Below are 11565 nucleotides of genomic sequence, written 5' to 3' on the forward strand. Positions count from 1 at the left end.
GACGCTTTCTATTTCCCAGGAGAAGATTCCTTCTTCCCAGTTTTTGGCTACCTAAATCATCCCCATGGGGAAGCTAAAATAGACACAATTATTAGGACACAGAAGAAAACATTAGGTCCCAAGTCTCTTTGGGCGCCTATGAAGGGTTCTAATGGTTCTGCAGCAGGCTCCCGGGGGCCATTCAAGGGAAACAGGTGAGCAATGAAAACCAGCTTTTACACTGGCCAGCTCTGCTTCCACCAAGAGCTGTTTTTATCTGTATTTTGCTTTAGGTTTTCATGTAAGCTATGGTTTAAAGAAAGGATTACACACTAAAAATAGTAATATGAAAAATTTCAGAATTGGCATTTTGCATACATCTATTCGTTTCAAATGCCCCAGGTTATTATTGAATCCTAAACATTTCTTTCTTATGATATATGATGTGAATGGCTGGTGTTGCTTAAGAAAATAAATTATACATGTATTACATAACAGCTTCTAACTGTATGAATTGGCAGGTATTAAAATATCTTTATATTGATCTAAATTAGTTCTTAAATTCCTGCTTTGCCTATAGGTAATCAGATAATTGTGAGGCATTTTGATGAAAACCAGATAGCAGAAATTTATCTTTAATGTAAGTATTTTGGTAAAACATCTTACAGGGACCTCTTCTTCTCAACTTTAATTAAGGTCACATTTGCTCTGGAGAACTTTTTCTGAGTCTTAATTTTAATAGCCCCCCTCCATTAGGGGAATATAAGTTTGTCCCAGTGGACAATGAGTGTGCACTGAATGTAGTAACATATGGAATGCTTAATATCAGCAGAAGTCACATACTGACAATGGAGCATCTTTTGAAAAATGATTGCTGGTTTTGTTTTTCAAAGGCAATGGAAACCCTTATCTGTCAGTAGACTGTAGTAGAAGCCCCAGATGGAATGACTGAGAGGCAAATGGAATGAAAGTGTGGTATTAAAACAGTCAAGAAGTTTGTAATTGTAAACTGAAAATAGTTTTTCCCCTATAATGTTGTATTTAAAAGGTACTTTTTATTTAATGATGGAGAACAAATTTCCCTGCAGTTAATATCTTTTGTCATCTGGTTGCATGTAGTTAAAAGGTAAATTTTTTTTAAGTAATCGTTTTTTTTTTTTTTTCCATCAAATGAAGGTTTGCTTCCTATTTGACTATTTAGAGTTCAAATATTATCTTATTGTTAAACAAAGTATCCTTAATACAAATTTTCACTTCCTTGCTGTAAGACAACCCCATTTATGCATGCTAATATTTTCAGACCTATTTTAGGATTGGTTTACATGATAAGATATAATTAACTTCTTTGTTCAGTTAAATTGCATTCATTGTTTTAATTAGACTGACATGTGGGTTCAAACTGAACTGCTGATTTGTGAAATTTGTGGCGGTTCTGGTGCTAGTTATATATGCAATGTTTTATCCAGATAGGTGTTGCCTACCCAGCATTCATTTCTCCACTTTTTTCTAATATTTGAAGTCAAATTTTGATCAATTATCCCCCCAAGTTCAAGTAACTACAGGATTCAAGGTAAATTGTACTCACCCCAGTTTTAGGGCAGGATTACTTCAAGAGTAATCTTGCCTATGATTGGCTCTAGAACCAGCAAATGATCCTATTTTGACCTGAAGTGTCATGGAAAGTTTCCCAGGAACTAAGGGAAAATTTCCATGTATCGATGAGATAGTCAGAGGAAAAGACAGTTTGTTTTTTTTTTTTTTTTTTTTTTTTTTTTTTGTCCCCTGTACATTACTGGCTGTAGATCTGCTGGCTGGGACAGCTGCAGCCATCTTGCTAAATTGGGATGAAGTAATGCTTAGAATGACAAAGCAGAGAGAAAGAAGACACCTGGGCCCTTGATGACATTACTAAGTCAGCCTGGCTTAAGGGCCACCAGCCTCCATCCCATCTTTGAACTTGCAGTTAAATAAGACCATTAAATCCTTATTGTTTTAGTCTGTTGGATTCTGGATTTCTATTGCTTTCGGCCAAAAATCTTAGTTTTTTGAATTGTCTGAGTTTTTGTCCTTAAATGTTCTGAGAAGTTTGAGTGTATGCTATTGCTGTTATCTTTGCTGCTTATAACTCAAGTTAAATGGGATTTCCCAGAGAGGCATCATTCCAGAAATCCATTATATGCATCAGCCCATTTACAGCCAACTTACTACCAAGAATGAGTTAAGGAATTTAGAAAACCTAAATAAGGGACCAGGAAAAAGACTAATTATAATAAAGTAAAAATCAAAATCAACAAACAACTATAAACCAGAGACACACTACGGGCGGGGGGAGAGGGAGTAGGACCAAAACAAGGGGGGGGTGGGAATTGTATGGGGATCAAGATGAAAATGCATACATTGTGCGAAAATGAAAAAAATGATGTAAATTTTTTTAATTAAAAATAATAATGAATAAATTAAAAATAATTTTATGATGATAATCCAGTAATATTTAATAAAATTACTGACATGTTGGAAAAAAAAGAAAGCATCATACTTCATACTCCTTCCAGTTCAGGGTTCTGCCAACAGAGGGAAATAAGCCACAAGTGCCGTTCATATCAGTTGGGAAACATTTCCACAAAATATGTAAACATGTGCAAATTCACTAGTATATTACACTGGCAAAACTGAGAGATAGGTTATGTGAAATGCATTGGAATCCACATGGCCAAGAGGTTGTTAAAACATACCACCAAAGCAACAAAAAAACCCTGAAAAGGAACTGGATGTTAGACTAATTGTGCAGCAAATAGAAGAAAACTACCACCAAGTCAAAAGCTATTGTGCAGAAGCAAACAGGAAGAAACAGACAATACATTATTATGTAACCACAGTTCCCAAACTAGATGTGGCATGTAGGAATTAAAATGTCTGACTAAAGCTTAAATTTTCTCAAACAAAAATTTGCCTCTTTGTGTGTGTGCATGAGAGAGAGACAGAGAGAGACAGAGAGAGAGACAGAGAGTTGAGAATTAAATTGTGTATTATTTTGGTAACAAGAAAAAAGCATAAATTATATTAATATACATGCTACTGCAGAACTTTTTTTCTAAAATGGATTGTTTCCTAAGACACCTGTTCAATGCTAGATAAAAGAGAAATCATGGGGTAGAAGCAAATGCCAGAAAAAAAGAGAAAAAAGAGGCACATTAAATGCCATTAAAAAAAGTGGCCATGTAAAAAAAAAAGGCATTATTGATAATTTGAATATAAATGAGTTGGTGAAATGCTAGAAAATAAATGACTCACATAAGCCCCAAACAAATTGATTTTTAAAAAGATTCTCTTATTTTGGTTTTACAAGTTATGTACTCTCTTATGTCAGAATCTTGGCATTTGATACTAGATAGCATGGCAAAAGAAAAAAGGTGTTAGAAGTACTAATTTAAAATATAAAATACAGCGCTCACTTGTGATTAATTTTAGTGACCTGTGCTAAGATATTTAGAGTAAGAGACAGTGTAGTTCTAAGCCTCAGTCTGAATGTTCACACTATTTTGATTACTTATAAAGAGAAAGATGTGAAACACATATACATATAAATAACCAGGAAGTGCTAATGTACACTTTCTTTAGTATTGAAACTTTCTCAGATTATGCAATTCTTGAGTAAAACATTATTGAGTCACTAACAATAGGGGACATAAGTTTTTTCACACATTTAGGGAAAGATAAGTGTTAAGAAGTACTAATCAAAAGAGTGACACACAGAGCTAGGAGTCTGGAGGAATTTAAATACATGAAATAGCTCATCTCATATCTTATCCAAACGCCTGTCAGGTTTCAAGGTTAAAGCCATATTTATGTTTTCTTTTTTTCTCTTCATAATTGGTAAGGTTATATCTATGAACATTATACCACCTAATTTAAAAAATTTCAGATAGGTTAAAAGGCAATTTATCATCAGCTTTAAAATGGGATGTTAACAGCTTTATAGTTAAATTAGGCTATGAAAAATGGGTAAAGGTTGTCTATGGAAAAAGAGCTTTTTATGACAAAGATAATTGAACTCACAGAGAGGAAGGTATAACCCAAAATGATTCAGAAAATTCATCATGAAAGTATGTCATTATATTAATTTAGAGAGAAAATCACTTTTTTATTTACCCATCTCTAATGAATTCATCTCTTCATTCAGATAGGCTAGAGACCAGCAAAACATTAATGATGAACATGTCATAAGTTGGAATATAACCTTGTCACATTCACCATAAGACTCTCAGCAGTTCTGAACGATTTTCTTGACGTGCCTGCAATCCTCTATGAGAGGATTCTTTTAAAAGCCATCTCATTGAAAGATAAAAGAAAGTTTGGGAGGAAGGTTTCTTTTATTTATTTTCTAAAAATTTTTTATGAGCGAAGTTGTGTATATTCCTGTAGAGAACTTGGATATGAAGAAAAGGAAATAACAAGGAAAATAAAAATTACCCACAATTCCATGTTTCCAAGATAACAATTGTTACTCTTTTGGTGTTTCTTTTCTCAATATCTTTGAATCTTTATGAAATTGTTATAGTATAAATAATTTGGTCTATTAAGCTATTTTGTTTACTCAACATTTTATCATGAGGCCCTCCCAGATGATTTTGGTTATAATACATTCCTTTATATGTATTTCACAATCTATTTACTTAACTTCTGTTGTTCGGTATTCAAGTTGCTTCTAAACTTTTCTTCTTATAACAGTATTGTTATTCAGAAGCTTGTATGTGATCTTTTGGTCATTTGTGGACTTGCTTAGAATAATGTGAAATCCCTTGTGTCAAAGGGTATTATTTTCAGCATTAAAAAAAGTGAGAAAAGTGGAGCTAAAATTATCAATTTACCATGTAGAGGACAAACCATTAGTAAAGTTCTGGTATCTCTGTATCCAACTTTTCAAAAACAACTTTAGAGAGGTAGAGTTAGCATATGCTAAACTGCATAAAGCATACAATTATCACATTTTAACGTATGTATACACCAGTGAAACTATAACCACAGTCAAGATTAGGAACATGTACATCACTTTCAAAAGTTTTCTTGTTATGGGGCCTCCGTGGTGGTGCAGGCGGTTGAGCGCCGTGCTGTGAAGCTGTCCGCAGCCTCTGCAGCTCGGGTTCGATCCCGTCTGGCCAGGGAGGGTTCCACATGGCACAGCAGACCTCTCCTGTCTCGCCCACTGCTCCCCTCAGCTATGTATTTCGTCAGTCTGCCTGTTCTGTTCCCCACTCTGTCTCTGGTGAATCCTCTCACCCTCCTGCACATCTGGTCTGTACCCTGGTTCTTGTATAAAAATAAATCTTTAAAAAAAAAAGTTTTCTTGTGTCCCTTGGTATTATTCCGACCATCTTCCCACTCCTCTCTTTTCCTCTCACTCCCAAACCCAGACACTGGGCATCAGTGACACTCTAGAACTCTGTTAGACTGCATTCCCTAGGTGCACCGTGCCATCACACAGAAAGACAGAGAATAAGCACTGTATTGAGAATCGGCAGAAAATACAGCCAGCAGATTCGAACAAAGTCTTGGGCTATTTAAATAATTAAAAATTGAATATAAAGTAAACACGTTTAATAAGTTATGAAAAGAAAAAGAAGTGGTTGAATATATAAATAAGAAGAGACTGTAAAATGACTAAGCAGATTTAAAAGTGAGGAACTGTAACCTTTAGAAAAAAAATAATAACTCAATAACTGACTGGTTACAACAATTGAATGGTTAGGTTTTTAGGTTAATGGCTGATTAGAAACACCTAAAAATAATTAATGATTTGAAAGTTAGACCTGAATGTAGGAGAAAACCAAGAAGATGGAAAACATAAAATAGGGCTTCAAATATGAAGAACAGAGTAAGAAGGTATATCTTATTCTAAGTAGAGTTCCATAAAAAGAGGTGAAACAGAATAGGGCTGACATCTATTTGAAGTGATAATATCTAAAAACTTTGCATAATTGGTGAGAAACACCAATTTCCAGATTCATGAACACTAATAAACCTCAAGAAGGATAAATAAAAGAAAAGCTAGTGCGGGGTACATATAATGAAACTGTATGAAATTACACACAAAGGAAAACATTTAAAACAAGAGAGAATAGACAGAGTACCCTTAAGAGAATAACATATGGACAACCAACTTCTTAGAGGCAGAAAAGAAAGTCAAAAGTCAAAGAAATAATATTTCACTGTGGTGAGAAAACTAGAACTAAATCACTGTCTAAGTATTATTCATGAGTGAAAGCAAATTACAAACATTTCAAACAATAAGCAAATAGATCATATTTGGTACTAACACACTCAGTGAAGGGAATTAGAAAGGATTACTCTTTAGGCAGAAAGAAAATGCAGAAGGTCTGACGAGGAAAATAAATGTAAATACTTGAGAATATTTAATCTTGAGTATATTTAATATCTGACTGATATTAGTCAGTCAAATACTCGACTGATTTAATAATGAAGCAATCACTATGTGGTAGGATCTCTTTTTAAGTACTTGAGGTACAGCATTGAACAGCCACCACAACAAAAATTTCTCCTGTCATGAAGCTTATATTCCAGTGAATATCTAAACAAATATTAGCTGCAAAAAGCCATAATAATTCACCTTTTATAAATGAAAGAGAATAACTAAAAAACTAAGCAGCAAAATATGAAAACACCAACTCAAAAAGATATATGCACTTCTATATTTATTGCAGCACTGTTTATAATAGCCATGTTTTGGAAACAACCTAAGTGACTAAAGACAGATGAGTGGGTTAGGAAGATATATACACAATGGAATATTACTCAGCTATAAAAGGAGATAAACTCTTGTCATTTGCAACAGCATGGGTGGAACGGAGGAGATTATGCTAAGTGAAATAACTCAGAAGGAGAAGGACAAATACCTGTGGTATCATTTATATGTGGAATATAGAGAAACAAAGCAAAGGGTCAGATAAAACCCAACCAATAACAAACCCTAGAGTTCTGACTATTGGATTGAGGCTGCCAGAGAGAGTGCTGGAAGAAGAGCACAAAGTGGGGAGGAAACACAATGGGTTATGGTGGAGGACTACTGGTGTTTTGGTGGTGGGTGTTGTGTGGTAACAACACCTAAAGGGGGGGATCCTATACCTCCAAATCATGTACAATATTGCAAACCAATGTTATCTCAATAAAAAAAAAAGATCATTTAAAATAACACAAGAATGGAGAGGCTTCAATGGATGGTTGTTGGCTTTTTATAATATTGCATACATGTAAGTGTGTGTGTGCAATCAAATAAAATAATTCCCTACCACTTCCATAGGTAGGCTGCAAAATCATGAGATGCTAACTATAAAGGTAAATAAGTAAAAAGAAATTTGTTACCTTAAAAAAAGAGAACTACAAAGCACATTAAATTAGGAATTAAGCAACTTGGATTCATGGTCCAGTTTCTCACTGAATAGAGGTGGCTGTTCAAAATATCAGTGGTTTAGCTTCCTCTTGTCATTATTCATCAGACTTAGGCATTCAGAATGATATAACTTACATAGAGTTTTTGTAACTAAAACTCCTTGGGAATACACCCACGTGCCAAGTTTAGTACACAATGACCTAGAGTAACTGTTTCCCAGACCAGAGTCATTGTTCTTCAATAAAAGTAGTATACAGGGTCAGGTTAGGAATTTTAGTAAATTTTATAGCAATTTGATAATGTCTTTTGGATGAAAAAAAAATAAAAACCAGGAGTATATTTTTGTATTTCTTTGCTTTTTTAAAAAATGATTTATTTATTCATGCATACAAGAACTGGGGTACAGGCCAGATGTGCGGGAGGGTGAGGGGATACAGCAGAGACAGAGTGGGGAACAGAACAGGCAGACTGACTGAAATATATTGCTGAGGGGTGCAACAGGCAAGGCAGGAGAGGTCTGCTGCGCTACGCGGGCGTGTCCCTGGCCAGCCGGAAATCGAATCCACACTGCAGAGGCTGGGAGCAGCCCCACAGCGCTGCACTCTACCCGCTGCACCACCCGGGAGGCCCATTTCTTTGCTTTTTCAAAAAAAAATGTTTCTAGTTAATTGACTTTTATAATATTTCACCAAAGTATTGGTTTCTGAGGGATTGGAAATTAAAGCAAAACAAGAGAAGCTTGGCACCTAATCTATTTTCAAACATTATTTTTCTCTCTCATCTAAGAATCAGCTTGGACATCATCAATCTTGCTTTCTTAAGGCTTTATCTACCACTTTTTTTTTTTCTCTAATGAACATGAGAACCTAATTATTAGACATTTCCAATCCTATTTCTTTCAATGATGCATTTATTGAGCAAGCTGTTCGAATGAATGGGACAGAAATATGAAAAAGGGTCCCCATTAAATCCAACACAGATATATACACCCACATAAACAAGAACATGTATATTCTTAGGATATTCATTCATAAAATTCCCAAGTACTATTCAAGATGATATAAATGTTAAATATTAAGATGCATTGAAAGTTGTCAGTCATTTTTATTAGTTGATTTATTTCCTTTAACTATGAATATTTTTCTAAACATTTACCTGATTCCTTTAATTTCCAGGCATCAATTTAAAAATGTTATGACACAAAAACCTTAAAAAGATATGAATGAGCAAATATCTTAAAACCTCAACTAGAAAATCCTCTTATCTCACTCCAGAGCCACTGAACAATATCACTGCCATCCCACCTATAAAACAGTCATTCACAGAACTATCTCTGATCAATCTTAGCAAAAGGCCAACATCACACTCCCAACAGTAAACACATTTCATAAACTGAAGACTGGCACTTAGTAACATTTTGCAAGGCTGATAAAACTTGGAAGGATTATTTGAATGAACCTCACACTGACACACTGTCATTTCCAAATGTCAGGGACTTGAAGCTCAGGTCATAAAAATGAAGCTCATGCTTGAAGGCAACAGGGACTTCTGAGATAAATCTTTTTTTTTTTTTTTTAAGTCTTATGCTTATTAGGAGGTGTAGTCTCAACCCTAGTAAAATGACCTCCAAAAGCAGCAACTATTTTAAGGTCATGTACACATTCCTATAAGCAGATGGCACAGACGGATTTAACTGTTGTCCACATATAGCTTCACACTTGTGCTGATTCTGCCCTAAAAACATGTCTTCCAAACATCTGTCTCAAAAACACATATTATGCATTAAGGGAAGATTGGCAGACCAAAGTTGTGTCAATATTTTCTCCCTATTCTGCCTTCTTCCACACTAATCTCTCTATCTTTTAAACACACACAGTCTAGTAGGAGAGGAGTTATGGTACTTTTGGGTTAAATAATCCCAAAAAGATTAGAAACTACTTGGAAATATTTGCCTGGCTTGAATCTAGGAGTGAAGCCCTCTGTGCTTCTCTAATTTTTAAACTTATATTCAAAGATTATTTTTTTCTGAATAATCTTTATTGAATTACATTTTGAATTAAAGGTCAGAATACCTTGTGAAACTTACGCATTGCAAATATTTTGAAACAAAACTATATTGCTGATTTTATCACTGCTTTACTCTGTGTGTGTGTATGTGTGTTTATTTGGAGAATCAATCTTCTGTAATAAGGAAAGAATTAGAGAGAATTAAAGATGAGTAAACGTTTTCAGATGATGTTCTATGATAATTCAAGCTGAATAATAAAATCACCAGAAGCCTGAAGAGCCATTTATGTTCATGTTGGCTGTGTCTGGACCAGATGTAAGGAGGGTATGATGGTGAATAGGAGCTCTGTGTTTATGTACGTAGCCTCTAGTTCAGAGAGTAGTTGAGGACACTTAGTCTTGTGACTACCAGGAAGCATCTGACCAGAGAGAGGGTGTGGTCTACTGCTGTTCGGAATGACCTTGCAGTAGAGTACTAGATTGGGCCAGAAGTACTATTCAAGTTCAAAGTCAATATTGATGGAGTCTCTCCTTGATACAAATTGCTTCAGTGTTTTTAGAAAAGCTGCATTGAGTGTTCTCTTAATGCACTTTTAGGTGGTGCTATGAGGACACTGGATAGAATAGAGGCTATGGTCTTCAAAAGCCTTATGACTAGTTATGGAGCTGAGATGTACAATAGCTTTAGGCAACCAACTCTGACAGGAAATGAACTTAGGGCTCCTCTTCTAGAGAGTCAATTATTTAAAGTATATTTCATGTATGGCAGAGTGTGTTCTTATTTCCTTAATTTAATAATTAATTCTATTCAATGATTTAAAAATTATCCTATAATATTCCGGAAAACAATGCTCTTGTTTAATGGCTAAGCTGTATTCCATTGAGTATACATGTCACAATTTTTTATTCACTAATCTGTTGATGAGTATTGAAGTTGCTTCTATGACTTGGCTCTTGTGAATAGTGCTGCTGTGAATACAGTCGTATACAGGTCTTTTCATATGAGTGTTTTAATAATCTCAGGTAAACACTTAGCAGTGGTATTGATGGATCATATGGGATTTCCATTTTTAGCTTTTTGAGGAGTCCCCATACCATTTTCTGTAAAAGCTGCACATTATCTAAAAATGAACAATGATGTAAAAAATATATATAGAAATAAATTTTAAAAATAAACTAAAAAAAAAAACAAAACCAAAAAAAGCTGCATCAAATTACATTCTTACCAACAGTGGATGAGAGTTTGTTTTTCTCCACATCCTTGCTAACCTTTGTTGTTTCCAATCTCTTTGATATGGGTCATTCTCACAGGGGATGAGGTGATATTGTGGTTTTGATTTGCATTTCCCTTATAATAAGTGATGCTGAACACTTGTTCACGTGCCTGTAGGTCATCTGTATGAAACAGTGCCTTTTGGGACAAAATGGCTGACTATTGAGGTGATTACGCTAGAGAAATAAGTCAGAAAGTAAAAGACAATTACCGGATAGTTTCACTCATTTGTGGAATTTAAATTACCAAAGAAAACAAACTGGCAAAACACAACAAAAAAATAAACCTTAAACTCTATGAAAACTATAGTGGTTACCACAGGGGATGAAAGGGAGCGAGAAGGGAGAGGGTGATATGGTATGACACTGGAGCTTTGGAGAGTGAAGCATGTGCACATATGGAGGTATGAAGTTGTACTCCCAAAATTATATAGTTATGTAAATGATTGGCAAGTCAATAAAACGTGAGAAGAAAAAATATTATGTCCTCACAAACTAGTCTGTAGTGTGCTGCTCAGTAGTACATTCTGTAACAAGGAAGTCCTCTGTATTGCTGCTGTCCAACAGAGCAGCCACTTGCAAAATCTGGCTATTGAACATTGAACATACACCTAGGGTGACCAAAAATTAATTTTTAATATTACTCAATTTAAATTATTTTAAATCTAACTAGCCATATTTTCTAAATGTATTATGTTCCCAATCTAGTTTCAAAATTAGAAATTTGAACTAGTTGTCACATAGTACTTTGTATGTAGCATGCTTTCAATATTCTTTTTTTTTTTCTTAAGATTTATTTATTTATCCATACATACAAGAAACAGGGTACAGGCCAGTTGCGCGGGAGGGTGAGAGGATTCACCAGAGACAGAGCAGGGAACAGAACAGGCAGACTGATGAAA

At 34.8% G+C, this 11565-nt stretch overlaps 1 protein-coding gene across 2 annotated transcripts in view; it reads right to left on the reverse strand.

Annotated features, from left to right (window-relative positions):
* IL1RAPL1 (interleukin 1 receptor accessory protein like 1) overlaps positions 1-11565 on the reverse strand; it is a 1141580-nt gene that overhangs the window by 142890 nt on the left and 987125 nt on the right. The gene's annotated exons all lie outside the window — the stretch shown is intronic.

This window comes from Talpa occidentalis, unplaced genomic scaffold, assembly GCF_014898055.3.
Source record: "Talpa occidentalis isolate TD23 unplaced genomic scaffold, MPIMG_talOcc4v2.1 talOcc4.15, whole genome shotgun sequence".
In the NCBI taxonomy this organism is placed as follows: Eukaryota; Metazoa; Chordata; class Mammalia; order Eulipotyphla; family Talpidae; genus Talpa; species Talpa occidentalis.